The following is a 13,286-nucleotide window of genomic DNA, read 5'->3' on the forward strand; positions in this document are numbered from 1 at the left end:
CAGGTGACTCATGGCAGCCCAGCTCCAGGTTGAGCTGTTGTTCAGCATCTTAGCTGTGGAGGGCAGTGTCACTGGCCCTCATATGTGGGATTCAAACCGGGGCCCTCTGGCGTCCCAAACCAGTTCTTAACCATCGCGCCACTTGGCCAGCCCTCCTTAGCCACTTTTATCTGCATATTTCCACACCTGCCTCCCTCTATCCCTTCATTTTGGAAGGTTTGTTGAGGAAAGGTGGTCTTAAGTTGGAATTAGAGGTTGCTTTTATTACCATACCTGAGGCTGGCAAAAATCCATCTCCAAGTGGCCCCCACAAGGGTGAAGATGGGGATGGGGACTGACATTGATAAGCAATTCCTTACTGTGAAGTAAGGTAGAGAAATGCATCACCAGGGAAAGGGGGTCATCCTCTGTCTCAAGAGATTTTTGTGGAAACAGGCAGGGCCAGCCTTAGAATCTTAGGATTCTGGGATACCTGGAAGGTCTATCACAGGTTATCCTCAGAAGGAAATATTATATAGTCCTTAAAATGGTGCTTTTGGAGGTGATTTAATGATACAGAATAAAAGCTCTTGCTATAATAGAAGGGGGGAGCAGCACATAAAACTGCATATGCAGCCTGATCTCGGCCCACCTCACCCCTCCAAAAAAAAGATAGAAAAGAAATACAACAAAATATTAACTTTGTATCTCTTGTTGATGGGATTACAGATCATTTTAATTACCTTTTTTCTGCTTTTCTAAATTTCCAAACTTCTTACAATGAATGTGTATTATATTTGAATCAGAAGGAAGTAGATAATTTTTAAAGCCCTTCAGAAATAGTGGCTCCACTGACTTCCTGGATCCCTATTCTAATGACTCTCTCCCAACCCTCCCCCACCCCCCATAAAGAAAGAGTTTCTTATTAAAGCTTCCCTATAGCCTTCCCTCACCCTCATCTCTTCAGAGAAGTATCTCCAGGAAATATCTCTGTGTGTGTGTGTGTGTGTGTGTGTGTGTGTGTGTCTGATTGTGTGAGTGAAAGAGAAAGACAGAGTAATCATTATATCAGGAAGGAGGAAACCCACCATAGAAATGCAAAACAGAACAATTGAAGAGAAAGGCAAGGGTGAACTATAGAGGAGCTCCATCTTGACAAAGGTAACAATGAGGAATTAAAATCCCACCATAGAAACTGTCAGAGGGCAGGGGGTGACAGGAGAACTGAATAATAGAGAGGGTCTATCATGGGGGGAGGGGCACGCCCCTCACTCTCCCATTGCCCCCTTCCTTCCTTAGGCTCCAACCACAGAGGACTAAAGGTTAGACATCTTGGGAGAGGAGTGAGGATGCCACAAACCAGGGAGAGACCTAGGGAGTCCAGCCAGGTAGAGAGGACCAAATAACTGGAGTCAGAGAAGAAGCCACGGCTGCTGCAGAACATTAGATGGAGGTCATCTAACCCACTGGGGACACCTAGAGCACAGGTGTCAAGCAGCAGCACAGGCCCATGTTTTGCAGAAGCTGTGCCTAGAGGGAGGACATGACTGTCCCTGGAGTCTTAGGACAAGAGACCCAAGCAAGCATGCATGTCTTGCTAAGAGCATTGGCAAGTTGGAAAGCCTTCTCCACCTGGGTTAGTATCACCACCCCCACACCCAGCTCCACCCCCATGGGTATTTGAACATGGCAGGGGACATATTTGGTTGTCACAAATGTCCAAGGGGTGCTACTGGCATTTAGTGCCTGCAGACTAGAGATACGAAATGTCTTTCTTGGCCTGCCAAAATGTCCATATTGCCCCACATTGAGAAACAGCAGGAAATTGACTCTATGGTTGAAATGGACCGCAAACAGGAGCTCAATACCTGTGTATGTCTCTCAGAATGCCTTGAGGTTTCCCTTTAGTGACCTTTGCTCCCTTTTTTTTCCCTTCCGCCAGGCTGAGAAAGGCTATGTCTCACTTCCCTAGATAGCCATTCCAGGCAAGGCCTGGCTCCCTTCGAAAAGGGCACTTAGATGTGCAGCTGGTTCAACACCAGGGTTTGAGGAAATTGGAAACCCCACATCCTGTGGTGAACAGAAATAGGAGGCTCCCTACTTTGCTTCTGGGAGGCCCCAAACCTATGCAAGCCCTCTGTCTTTCCCTGATGAAGGAGACTGTAGTACTCCCAGCGTCTAGGACTGGGGGTGGTAAGAAACCTGTAAGCCAGCCTGGTGGCAGTATGCCTGTCATCTTTTCTCTCTGTCCTGACGCTTCCCACTGCATGGAAGCAGCTTCCATTCTCACATGTCATTTGTCCCACTCTTAATTAAGGAACTGAACAACAGCCCTGAGGTGCCACCTGAGTGACCCGGGCCACAGTCCCCAGTGAGGCACATGGAGAGGCAGCTTCGTTGCCACCTGGGGGAATCTGCCTTTTGGGGAAAGATGTGCAAGAGGTCGGGACAGGTGGGAGGGGGTGGAAAAGCAGACAACGGTGCTAACGGGCAAACGGTGTCTGTTTTCCTCAGTCCTGAGGCCGGAGTTTGCTAACCACAAAGCATTTCTCTATGTAGAGCAATGTGGACACTGCGGAGGGCGAGATAGGCAAACACTTGGCCTTCAGACCCTTTATCAGTAGATTGTGAAGCTGTTCATTCCCCTCAATGTCCCCTCTCCTCAGGGGCAGAGCCAGGGACACCCTCTTGTTAAGTGCCAGGTACTGTGCTAGACCCCTTGGATGCCTTATTTCATCTAATCTTCACAGTATCCCCCTAAGTGGGTGTTACTAGCCCATTTATGGGGGAGAATACTGATCCTGGAGGAAGTGGCTACACATGGTAACAGTGTCTGAGTTCACACGCAGAACTTCCTGATGTCAAAGCCCTTCTTCCAAACCCTGTTAGGGCAGCAGGTCGGTTTGGCAGCTAGGAGCTTGGGCTCTGGAACCAGGCTGCCTGCTTCCACCATTTACTAGCTCTGTGACCTTGAGGCATGGAATCAACCTCTTTATGACTCAGTTTCCCCATCTGAAAAATGAGGCTAATAATAGTACCTACCTCATAGGGTTATTGAAGGGACTATTTTATTGACTACTATAAAGCACTGAGAACACTGCCCACCATGAAGTGGATGCTTCACAACTCTTGGCGAGTAATACAATGACTGCTGTCCATTAGTGAGCCTAGTACCATCCAGTCTTTGATAATGAAAGGCCTTCGAAGTTCCATGTCAGGGGTGGAAAGGTGTCTGCAGCCCTGTGCCAGACCACATGGGAGTTTCCAAAGAAGGAAAAGACGCAGACCCAGACCACAGAGGGCTTCCAGGGAAATGGAAGACCCTGTGCACGCGTGTGTGCACACGGACACCTGCACACGCACATTTACAATGCTTCAAACACCAAGTGAGGACAGCGTGAGCTCTGTGTGTGAGTGCTGTGGGCTGCATGGCAACAGCTCCATCCAAGCTGCGAGGCATTCCTCGCTGAGACAGCTTCCAGGAGGAGGTGTACTGTGAGTTATGAAGCAGAGGGACGACAGGCTAGGACTTCCCAGAGAGAGTGAGGAGGCAAACCCAGCAGCACAGAGCCACAGAGAACTGGGTCTGTGACGCTGGAGCACTGATGGCTACAGTTCAAGGGCCCTTACCTCTTCCCGATCAGGGCAGCTCTCCACCCTAGCCCAGGGATCCTCCACCTGCCTTCCCGGTGGAGATGACAAGCTCAAGTCAGGGGCCTCTGGCCCGATCCTGCCCAGGGCAGTCATATCAAGGCCTGTGGGCCAACCCCCAGGCTGTGGCCTCTCCTGCCAGACCCCTTTGTCCAGCCTGCAAGAAACCCACTTAGAGCCAAGGACGAAGACCTAACAGCCCATAGTGTCTGATGAGGAACCTTCAATATGGAGGTGGACCCCAATGAGGGGCCTGGATGCACCAGGAGGCAGAGTCCTAGAGGAAAACGGAATTCCTAGGAGCCACCTCTCTGGGAAGCACTCTTCCTTCTTTCCAGAATGTGCGACGCACAGGGCTCCTGAGGCTTCCGTGACATAAGTGTCTGAAGTAGAGAAGTTAGATCCCAGCACCTGAGTCCACTAAAAGCCCGTCAGAGAGCAGAGGTAATTTATGAAGAAGATGCTGAAGCAATGCAGGCAGAGCCAGGGAGGCAGAGGGAGTGCAGCCCAGACACATAAATATCAAAAACAGAAGCGTGGGTTCCTACCTCTCCACGTCCCAAGACATATACTATTACAGACCGTAGCTTGCATGGCGTGCACATATTCCTGCAGCTCTGACACAATACAGTAAATGCATTGTGACAGTAGCTGAGTGGATTCTATGTGCTGAACAGATGTCTTCTAGCAGACAAGGTTTCTGTGACTGTATCACATTGTGCTTTCATCAATTATACATCATTCCTCATTACAGAGGCAGGCGCTCACAACGGCATGCGGTGCTTAAGTGAGAAACCGAGCAGAAGGCAAACTTTGGGGGAGCCAGGATGCCCAATGGGTCATGGGGGTGCTGGAACCACCTCCTCTCCCCAAATCACCCTCTCACCCTGCTACCTCCTTATGAGTTTTAATACCCCCTCTCCTATACTAGCTAAGTTAGGGTCATTTTTTTCCCATTTAAACAATAATTATTATGAGATATTTCAAATTTTAAAAAAATTTGAATACTCATCATATACTCATTACCCCATCACTTAGATTCAACAATTGTTACGATTTGTCCACACTGGCTTCCTGTCTCCCCCCTACTTTGTGCTGAAGTGTTTTAAAGTGAATGTCAGGCCTCTTCTGATTTCACCTCTACATAACTCAGTAAGAGTCTTTTGAAGAAATGAGGCTATTTCTCACGAGAACGGGAGGATCACCATCGCAGCTGATAACATTAGCAATACTTCCTTGTCTTCATCCAGTACTCAGTCTGCATGAAGGGGCTTGGAGTATGATCTCCTCCTAGCCAGTGCTCTGAGACACACCCTGCACTGCACTATCCCATGAGAGCTTGACCAGCAGTCCTTTCTGCAAGGGGTCTTAAATCCTCTCTCTCTAGACCCCAGCCAGAGCCCAGGGAATAGTCTTTCCTCAGCTCCTTCTCGAGGCTACAGCACGGTCATAGGTCTGAAGAGGACACACAGCAGACCCCTGGCAGGGCCTGTGTGGGAGGAACAAGAAGTCCTGGCAGGTATTGGGGGGGCGGGACAGTCAGTAATGACAAGAACAACTTAGATGTGTCCGGTTGGTGCTTTGCGGTGTAAGTCAGTACTTCCCAAAATGTGGAGTGCATGCCCTCATGGTGTACCAGGCAATTCTAGATGGTGCCTAGAGAAACATTAAAAAAAAAAAGTATGTGTTTATTCTAATCTTCATTACAAAATTAGAACCCACACATCAAGCCCATGGTTTCATGGATAGCATTACTTTCAATGAAACCAGCCAAAAAAATTTGGTGATTTAAGGTTGATTTTGAGAAGAATATTAAATAAATAATATTGCAGAGGTATTTGAATAAGGCAAAACCAATTCCTACTGGGACCGAAATCCCTGAAGTTTAGGAGCCTTGGTGTATGTAGTGGGAGGGGTAGATTTGAAGCAAGGTCATTTGAATTTCAGTCCAAGCTCTGTTAATTAACGGTAGGTAATCTTGACCAAATCACTTAACCTCTCAGGACCTTACTGTTTGCCCCATACAATGAGGCTATGCCTGTCTGCCTCGTTGATGTCAAGCTCTAAGTGTTTTTAAACAGGGATAAACTATCTACAAATGCAAGTTTTAAGATATGCTGAGAACGCCGCAGTTTCAAAGCTTTCTGTACCTCATGTCACTTGCCCACTCCCTGGGGCTCTATGTAATTCAAAACGTGGATCCAGCTACTCCAATCAGCTCCAAATGCTGTGGGTCATTAAACCTGGCCATTATAATAAGCATCGATTATTATTATCAACATTATTATATTTACCTAAGATCCCTGGTGCATATAAAAATGCGGAGGGCTTTCGTGCATCTTTTGCTTTACAAGAACAATTTGCCATGCCTAAAAACCGTTTTTAGAATTAATTTGCCTACTGCAAACAATTTATATTAATGAAAGCACATTGAGTGGGGGAGGGGGTATACTCCCTGAGAATGTGTTTGCTTTGTTCAACTAGGATGAAAAGAGTTTGAGTGTGTGTTTGTTTTGAATAAATGAATAACTGGGTGACAGGAGGAAGGGCTGCCCCATGCATCGGATCCAGCTTGGTCTAGCAGTCGTCTCCAAGGCAGATTGCAGTGTTGGAAGGAGGCAGGCTCTGGTCGCTTGCATTTTAATAGGCAATGATGTCTGTCATCTGCTTCTCTATATTTACAGGCCCCTTCTCGGGCTTGTATTTGATCATAATGGAAGAAGAGCCCCCCCCACCCCCTTCCCCAGTGTCATCCGAGGCTTGGAATAAGCGAAAGTGGGGGCCTCTGAGCCCCCAACTCTCACTGTCCCTGCAAGAGCCTTCAAAACCAGTGCCTTGTTCTTTGCAGCAGCCGCTCCACCACCCCTGCGTATGCTTATTTTATTTATTTGGGTCGATGAAGCTCATTTTCCTCTCTACAGATGGCAGCAGGGTCGCAGATCCTGCACTGATGCTCCCCACTTATCAGAGGGAAAGGGAGAGGGAGATGGGGGGAGGAGAAGAAAGAGGAGAGAAGGTAAGAAAGGATCCAGTAAGAAGGGGTGGCTGTGAGGATGGGGACAGCAACCCCCAGCCAACCTTGCCCACCTGCTTCCCATCCTGGGTGCTGGTATCTATGTTTGGAACTCAGCTTGCACCGCCCCGCCCCACTGGGTCCTTCTGTTTGGATACAAGCATCTCAAATGTTTAGCGCATGACAGTCCCTCGATGATAATATACTTCAGAGCTCTCTCCAGCAGCCTGGCCGAGGCTGTGGGGTGTGAAGGCTCCGGCTCTGCCTCGCTGGCATCCAGGGCGCATATGTGTTTCTATAATAACCTACAAAATGCTTCATGCCCTTCGATGCACCCGCTCAGGGGCCTCAGGGGGAGGAGGGCTTTGTCAACATGGTGGCTTTGTTTGGGAGCGGCAGCCTGTGTTATCCCGGATTAATTTGCCCCTGCAGTTCACGTGGGCTACCTAAGGCCAGATGGGAAATCGAAAGTGACTGGAATGGGCCCCCCAATTACTAAGGTGGCACTAGGTCCTCAGCAAGTGGACCCCTCTGTCCCAGAGGGAAAGAGAAGGCTGCAAGTACCTGCACATTTTGTCCTCCAGGAAGGGTCACTGACAGCCGACAGGGAGGCAGCCCTGGGCTGTGGTTAAGAGCACCGATGCTAGTGCCAGACTACCTGGGTCTCCTCCCAGCTCTGCCACCTACTAGCTATGTGATCTCAGTGCCTCAGATTCCCCAACCCTGAAATGGGGGTGAGAATGGAAACTAGCCCAGAGGGTTGTCATAGAAGTAAATGAATTCATATCACCAACGTGCTTAGAATGGCGACATTGAAGTACCATGTCAGTGTGTGTGAAATAAATACAAAGTCCTGTGTTTCCCCCATGGTGGTGGATTACACTGAGGTTTGAAATGATGGTATCACTAGGTCCCAGGACGTCAGACCTGGAAATCCTAGTCCTGGGTGAGGAAGGGCAGTAATTCCTTCAGGACCACAAGTATCTTGAGGGCACAGGAAGACTCAGAACTCAGGGCTCCCTGCCCCTCCTCCACCTCCAGGAGGGGGCCCTCTGGCAAGAGCCCAGCAGTATGGTCTTGCTGTACCATATTGGGGGTGAGGGACAAAGAGGAGGTGTGAAGAGAGAATGCTCTAATCCTGAAAACCAAGGCAGACTTTTAATTTTTTAGCCGCATTTTCCCTCCCTCCCTTTTCCCATCCCAGAAGAGTCACCACTCTGAATCAGTCCCTGCTCCTTTAGTTCATCATCTCAGTGATGGCTCTGCGAGGCGCAGGAGCTCCAGGCTACAGAGAGACGTGGAGAACATTGGCCTGACTCAGCTCTGACGCCAGCTCCTCCATCTGGGGTCCCAGGCTCCATGGAGGAGGCAGGATAAGGGTGGGGGGAGATGTCATCAGCGCTCACAGCCTGGACCAGGATGACAGCTTGTACTGGCGTCCCCCAGCCCTGCAGTGGGGCTGGGGAACGGAGCAGGTGCTGGGAGGCAAAGCCCCAGGCTGCAGAGGAGCCAGGTGGCTAGGAGAGCGTGATGGGGAGCTCGGGAGGAGCATGGAGGGCAGTGTCAGGAACCCGCCTCCAGGAGCCCTGCTCGGCCACCTCCTAACTGGTTGACCTTAGGCAGGTTACTAACCTTCTCTCACCCTCAATTTCTTCAACTATTAATAACAGCATCCACATCTTGGGGGTTCTGAGAGAATTAAATAAGCTAATCTTTGTGGCACTCTTGGTCATCGCCTGGCATGTCAGCTCCTTCAGTTTTCAAGATGAATGACAAGTCCTGACCTAAAAAGGCATCCCCCAGGATTGGATAGCAGCAATAGGAATGACCCCTGGTAAAAGGTGAAAGAGTCTTCCCTGTGGCCACCACCGCATGTGGCCACCAGCCCAAAGAACTTGTCCAGAGAAGAGCCAACTGGGCTGTGTATCTGTCCTAGAGGACAGGATCAGCTGGGGCTGCAGGAGGCTGTGGGGTGGCCTCCCACCTTGTGATCATCACTATGCTTTAAAAGGTTCGCTTTAGCTTCACCTTGGCACTGAGCAGGTTTTCTCCCCAAAAGCCAAGGTGTCAGACACAGCAAATCTCTAAAGCGCTGGGAGATGTCAACTTGGGGGGGGGGAGGGCGGGGGAGGGAAGGGCGGGGACTGGTTCCTCCCTCAGGAATCTGCCTCAGGCAGTGTCCTCCAAAGCATAAGAAATCATTGTATCACCAGCTGTCCTGGAAGGACTGGGTCCAGAAAGCTCCTTCCTGCGCTGAGAAACCCACCGTGGAAGCATGCATCAATTTCTCTGACCTGCGTTTTGCTCCCCCAGCTCCTCAGCGCCCATCCCACTGTACTCGTCCTGCTTTCTGCTCCCTCCTGCCTCCAATCTAGATCTGCCCCTGCCCCTGGAATCTAACAGAGCAACAACCTGAGCTGAGAACAGAGAGAGCTGGGTCGAGACTCAGCTCTGTGGCCTTGGTCAGGTTGCTCCTCCTCTTAGGACCTATGCCCCTCCACTCTGAAAGTAGCTGGGATGGGGGTGACTTATTGCTAAGATCCCTTTCAGCTCTAACCTCTTATGATTCAAAGTGTAGCATTAGCTATTTGGTGGGTCCTCAGCCTAGTGTCTCCAAATCGTAGGAAGAAATACCTGTGCGGAAGGCAGAATTCCACGGTGGTCCCACACAGCCACCGAGAAAAAACTTTTAAAAGAGTCAATGCCTCCAAGATTTTGCTCTTTCTACCTGAGATGAACTCTTCCAGGAAAACACCTCCTTTGTCATTTTTTGGTGCTGACACCACCATTAGAATGAAGCATTCTCAAACTCTTGCCGTAGTGACATCAAATGAAGTCCTTCCTCTACTTTTCAGTGCTGTCTGAATGTCACGTTCAGAAGGAAAAGTGGAGATGTGAGTACCACGCTGCCAACCACTGCTGGCTGGGGGCTCGGAGGTGGTGGGGGCTTGAAAAACAGCTGTCACCAGGGGATGATCTGTGTTTCATCACTTTGGCATGGCATTTGGAACGGAGCTCCTGCTCCACCCATTGCCAGCAGAGCTCAGATTGGGGCTGAAAGTGGAGAAAGATCCGGAGAAAGGGAGAGAACTGCGGGGCACTAATGGAGGAGACAAGTTCCAGCCCCACTCAGCCTCTTTGCCAAGGCTCAAGGCGCATAACCATGGTTTCCAGTTCTTGAGCACCTGCCGTGAGCCAGACACTGTGCCTATCTTCAGTTATTATCAAAACCCTGCAAAGGAAGCATCCTGGTCCCTAGCAGATAAAATAACTGATGCACAGAGAGGTCCAAGAGCCTGGCTGAGGTTACACAGCTAGAAAGAGCAGAACCAGGATTCAAGCACACATATCTATGCACTTTCCAGGGTATACACTGAGCCGAAGTTAGGTGGTCTGTAAAAATGGGGTCTCACACGGCTGTACATTGCTTTGTCAACAGTAAAACTAAACATAAATGTAGGGAGGTGGGGGTCATGGAGGCAGCTGTGACAGGCTGGGCAGAGGAAGAGAGGGAAGCCTCTGTGTGTAATGAGAACCTCTCTGGGAAGTTCTGGTCAGCTCCTAGGTCCAAAGAGGTTTCAGGGAGATCTTGACTCAATCCCCTTGATTGAGCATGTTGCACCCCTCCTCTCTAGTGTATCCCTCCCAAGTAGGAGAAGTGGGACTAGAGAATAGAGAATGGGGGCCCAGAAGAAGCAGGTATCACAGGTGAGTCACTGAAAGAACATCCCAGGACAAGGGGGAGGAGAGAAGCAGGAAGCAAGAATACCGCGGGAGAGCCCAGGCTCCCCTGTGCCGCCAGCTCCTCCCCGACACCATTTTAATACCACCTGAGCTTTGGGCAGGGAAATGGGACGTGGAGAGACTGGGGTTAAATCCAACACTGGTATGGACTGCCTGATCTCCCCCAGAGGTCCCAGATTTGGACTTCCACGTCTCATGGCAAGCTTGGGTCTGCCCAGAGAGACCAGCAGTCTGTTTCTTTGGAGCATGGCAATAAGATGTCTGGGAAGAGGACACTAGAAAAGGGTGTCCTTGCCAGGACTGACTTAGGAAGAGGAGGAGGAGCAGGAGGCCCTGTTAACTCCAGTGAGCCTACCAGAAACGTTACCCCACTTCCTGGAGTCAAAGGGAGGCTGCCCCGAACCTAGGTGGGAAGTTAAGGAGGAGAGTTAGTGTCCCGCCTTGGGATGTTGCAAAGGGGTAGGAGTCCTCCCCCACCCATGTGGCTACCTTGTGGGGTTACAGTGGGAGACACTGAAGGATCAGCTGTTTCCTGCGCCTGGGAAGTGGGACGCCAGCCTCCCTGCACATCCTCCCACAGGGCACAGACCGTGCTCTAATGCCGGCAGATGGGAGAGAGGGTTAAGAGGGGGAGCAGGCGTCTGTGAGGCGCAGAGAGCAGAGTCCCGGGCCCAAAGTCAAGAGACCGGCATTCTAGGCCCAGCTCTGCCTCCACTTGTGTGATCTGGGGGATGTCACTTCCCCTCCCTAGTTTTCTGGGTCTGTAAAAGGGAGAGGCTGATCCAGTTGGCTCTCAGGCCCCTCTTCCCAGAATTCCAGGGTTCTAGAAGTGGTCACTCACCCAGGGCATTCATTCTTTTATCAGCAAACGTTTACTGAGAGCCTCCCCTGCTCCAGGCATGGTTCTGGGTGCTCAGGACATTCGGATGAATCAGAGGCCATTCTGTCCTCAGGGTGCTCCTGGGGTTGGGGGGTGAGGGGTGGGGACAGTCAGTGAAGGCATGTGGTATAAACACGAGGCTTTGAGAGTATGAAAAGGTGTGATTCATCCTGACAGGAAATTGGCCCAGAAGGTTTCACAGAGGAAATGACATTTCAACTGAGCCTCCAGGAACGAGTGGGGACCCCTGCCCTGGAAACTCACAGTCCCTGAACTTCCCAATGAAGGCAGTTCTGCCACCAGCCTGGTCCTGCTGCCACTTCCTACCAGTCACAGCTCAGTGAAGTTCAACAGGGGGTGCTGTTAGATGTCAAATATGTGACCCCCAGAGGACCGGTGACATCCCTTGAATACCATTGATGTTCTTATTTATGCACACATACTGATATATTTGTAGAAACTATGAAATCACTTATTTAAAACAACAGAGAAACCCCCCCCCCAATCATCTCCATTTGATTTGAAATGCACTTTGGGGGGTAGAAGATATGAATTCCTAATTCCATTTTGTTGAGCATCAAAATGAGATGAGTCACATGAAAACATCAAGCAACTATGAGGAGAGGAAGCACTGAATAATCCTGAGAGAGAATATTGGCAAGGATAATCTGGACCAAAATCATTAAAATGAGACTGTAGCAAATAGTCAGGCCGTCCATTACTAACTAGTGATATTTGCTCTGGCTCTAAGTCATATTATAATAACATGGGCTAATATTTATTAAAGGTTTATCATGTGCCAGACAAACTCTGCTGTGGGTACTTCCCTCGACCTCTCAACAACTCTGGAAGGCAGGTACTGCTGTTAAACCATCTTCTAGATGAGGAGACCGAGTACCTTGTCCCAATCCTTTTGCTCTTCACCACTGTGCTGCACTTGAATAGGCTACATCATCCCTGTTCAAATTTAATGAGCTATTCAAAACCAGCTAAAGCAGCCACGCACTGGAGATGGTGTACATATCTGATTTTTCCTGACTCAGAACATAGAACAAACAGTGGAGCTACCAGAAGCCACCCAGGCCCTGAGAACTTTGCTGTAAGGACTCCGAAAGGTCCAGACAAAAGGGGTCTAGTCTTGCACTGGGCAAGTCTTATTGACTCTGCCAGGCATCCATGGGTGCTTTCTGGATCTCAGCACACCTGATCCCATGCAATTCCTTGATACAGACCTGATTGCAACCAAATGCCTTGCTTCCTGGCTAGGATTTGTGATTGGTTATTCTTCCTAAACATCCCCATCTCAGGTGGGACCTGGCTTCTGAGAGCTGGTAGGACTAACCCAGTGGGGGTGGGAGTGGGAGTGTGGGTGTCAATCAGACCAAGACTCCCAATGTCTGAGTTTCAGATGTGAAAATGGAGCTAGAACAAAGACATTGTTCCTGCCTCTGGGGGTTAGAGCCCAAAGTTAGAGACAGGAGAGATGAGGCCAGCATGAATCAGTCATCTGACTGCAAGAGGACAGAAGTGGAAAAGAATTTAAATGTGTTTCTATTTTCCTAGTTCCCTGAGGATCTCTCAGTGTTGCAAGGGGAGGTGGGGGAGGAGGGAGAGGGGAGTAGGAAAGTCTCTACAATGCAGGCTTGGCCCTTGGCCAGGAGAAGATGGTCCCCTGCAAGGTATGAGGAAGCTCCCCCCACCCTAAAATGTCCGAGTTTCTTTCCTTTGGCTGAAAGCACTGTGCCTGTTAAGATGTAAAATCCTAGAGAAGAGCAATGTTAGGCCATGTCAGTCTTTTGTACCATTGTCTGATGAGGTCCGTAATCATGGGGAACGTGGGGTTGGAAAGGACTTCTGAGATCCCTGGACTCAACCTCATCCCATTTCGTGGATGATGATGTGGAGAGGGCACACCACAACCCAGGTCACAAGGCCGGGGAGGGGAGGTCTGGGTCTATGTAGTCAGATGCTCCCCAAAGGGCTCACAGGCTAATGGGGGGAAAGGTAGACACATACATG

At 49.9% G+C, this 13,286-nt stretch overlaps 1 protein-coding gene across 1 annotated transcript in view; it reads left to right on the top strand.

Moving 5' to 3' along the window:
- DSCAML1 (DS cell adhesion molecule like 1) overlaps window positions 1-13,286 on the top strand; it is a 379,445-nt gene that overhangs the window by 206,455 nt on the left and 159,704 nt on the right.

This window comes from Hipposideros armiger, unplaced genomic scaffold, assembly GCF_001890085.2.
Source record: "Hipposideros armiger isolate ML-2016 unplaced genomic scaffold, ASM189008v1 scaffold_111, whole genome shotgun sequence".
NCBI lineage: Eukaryota > Metazoa > Chordata > Mammalia > Chiroptera > Hipposideridae > Hipposideros > Hipposideros armiger.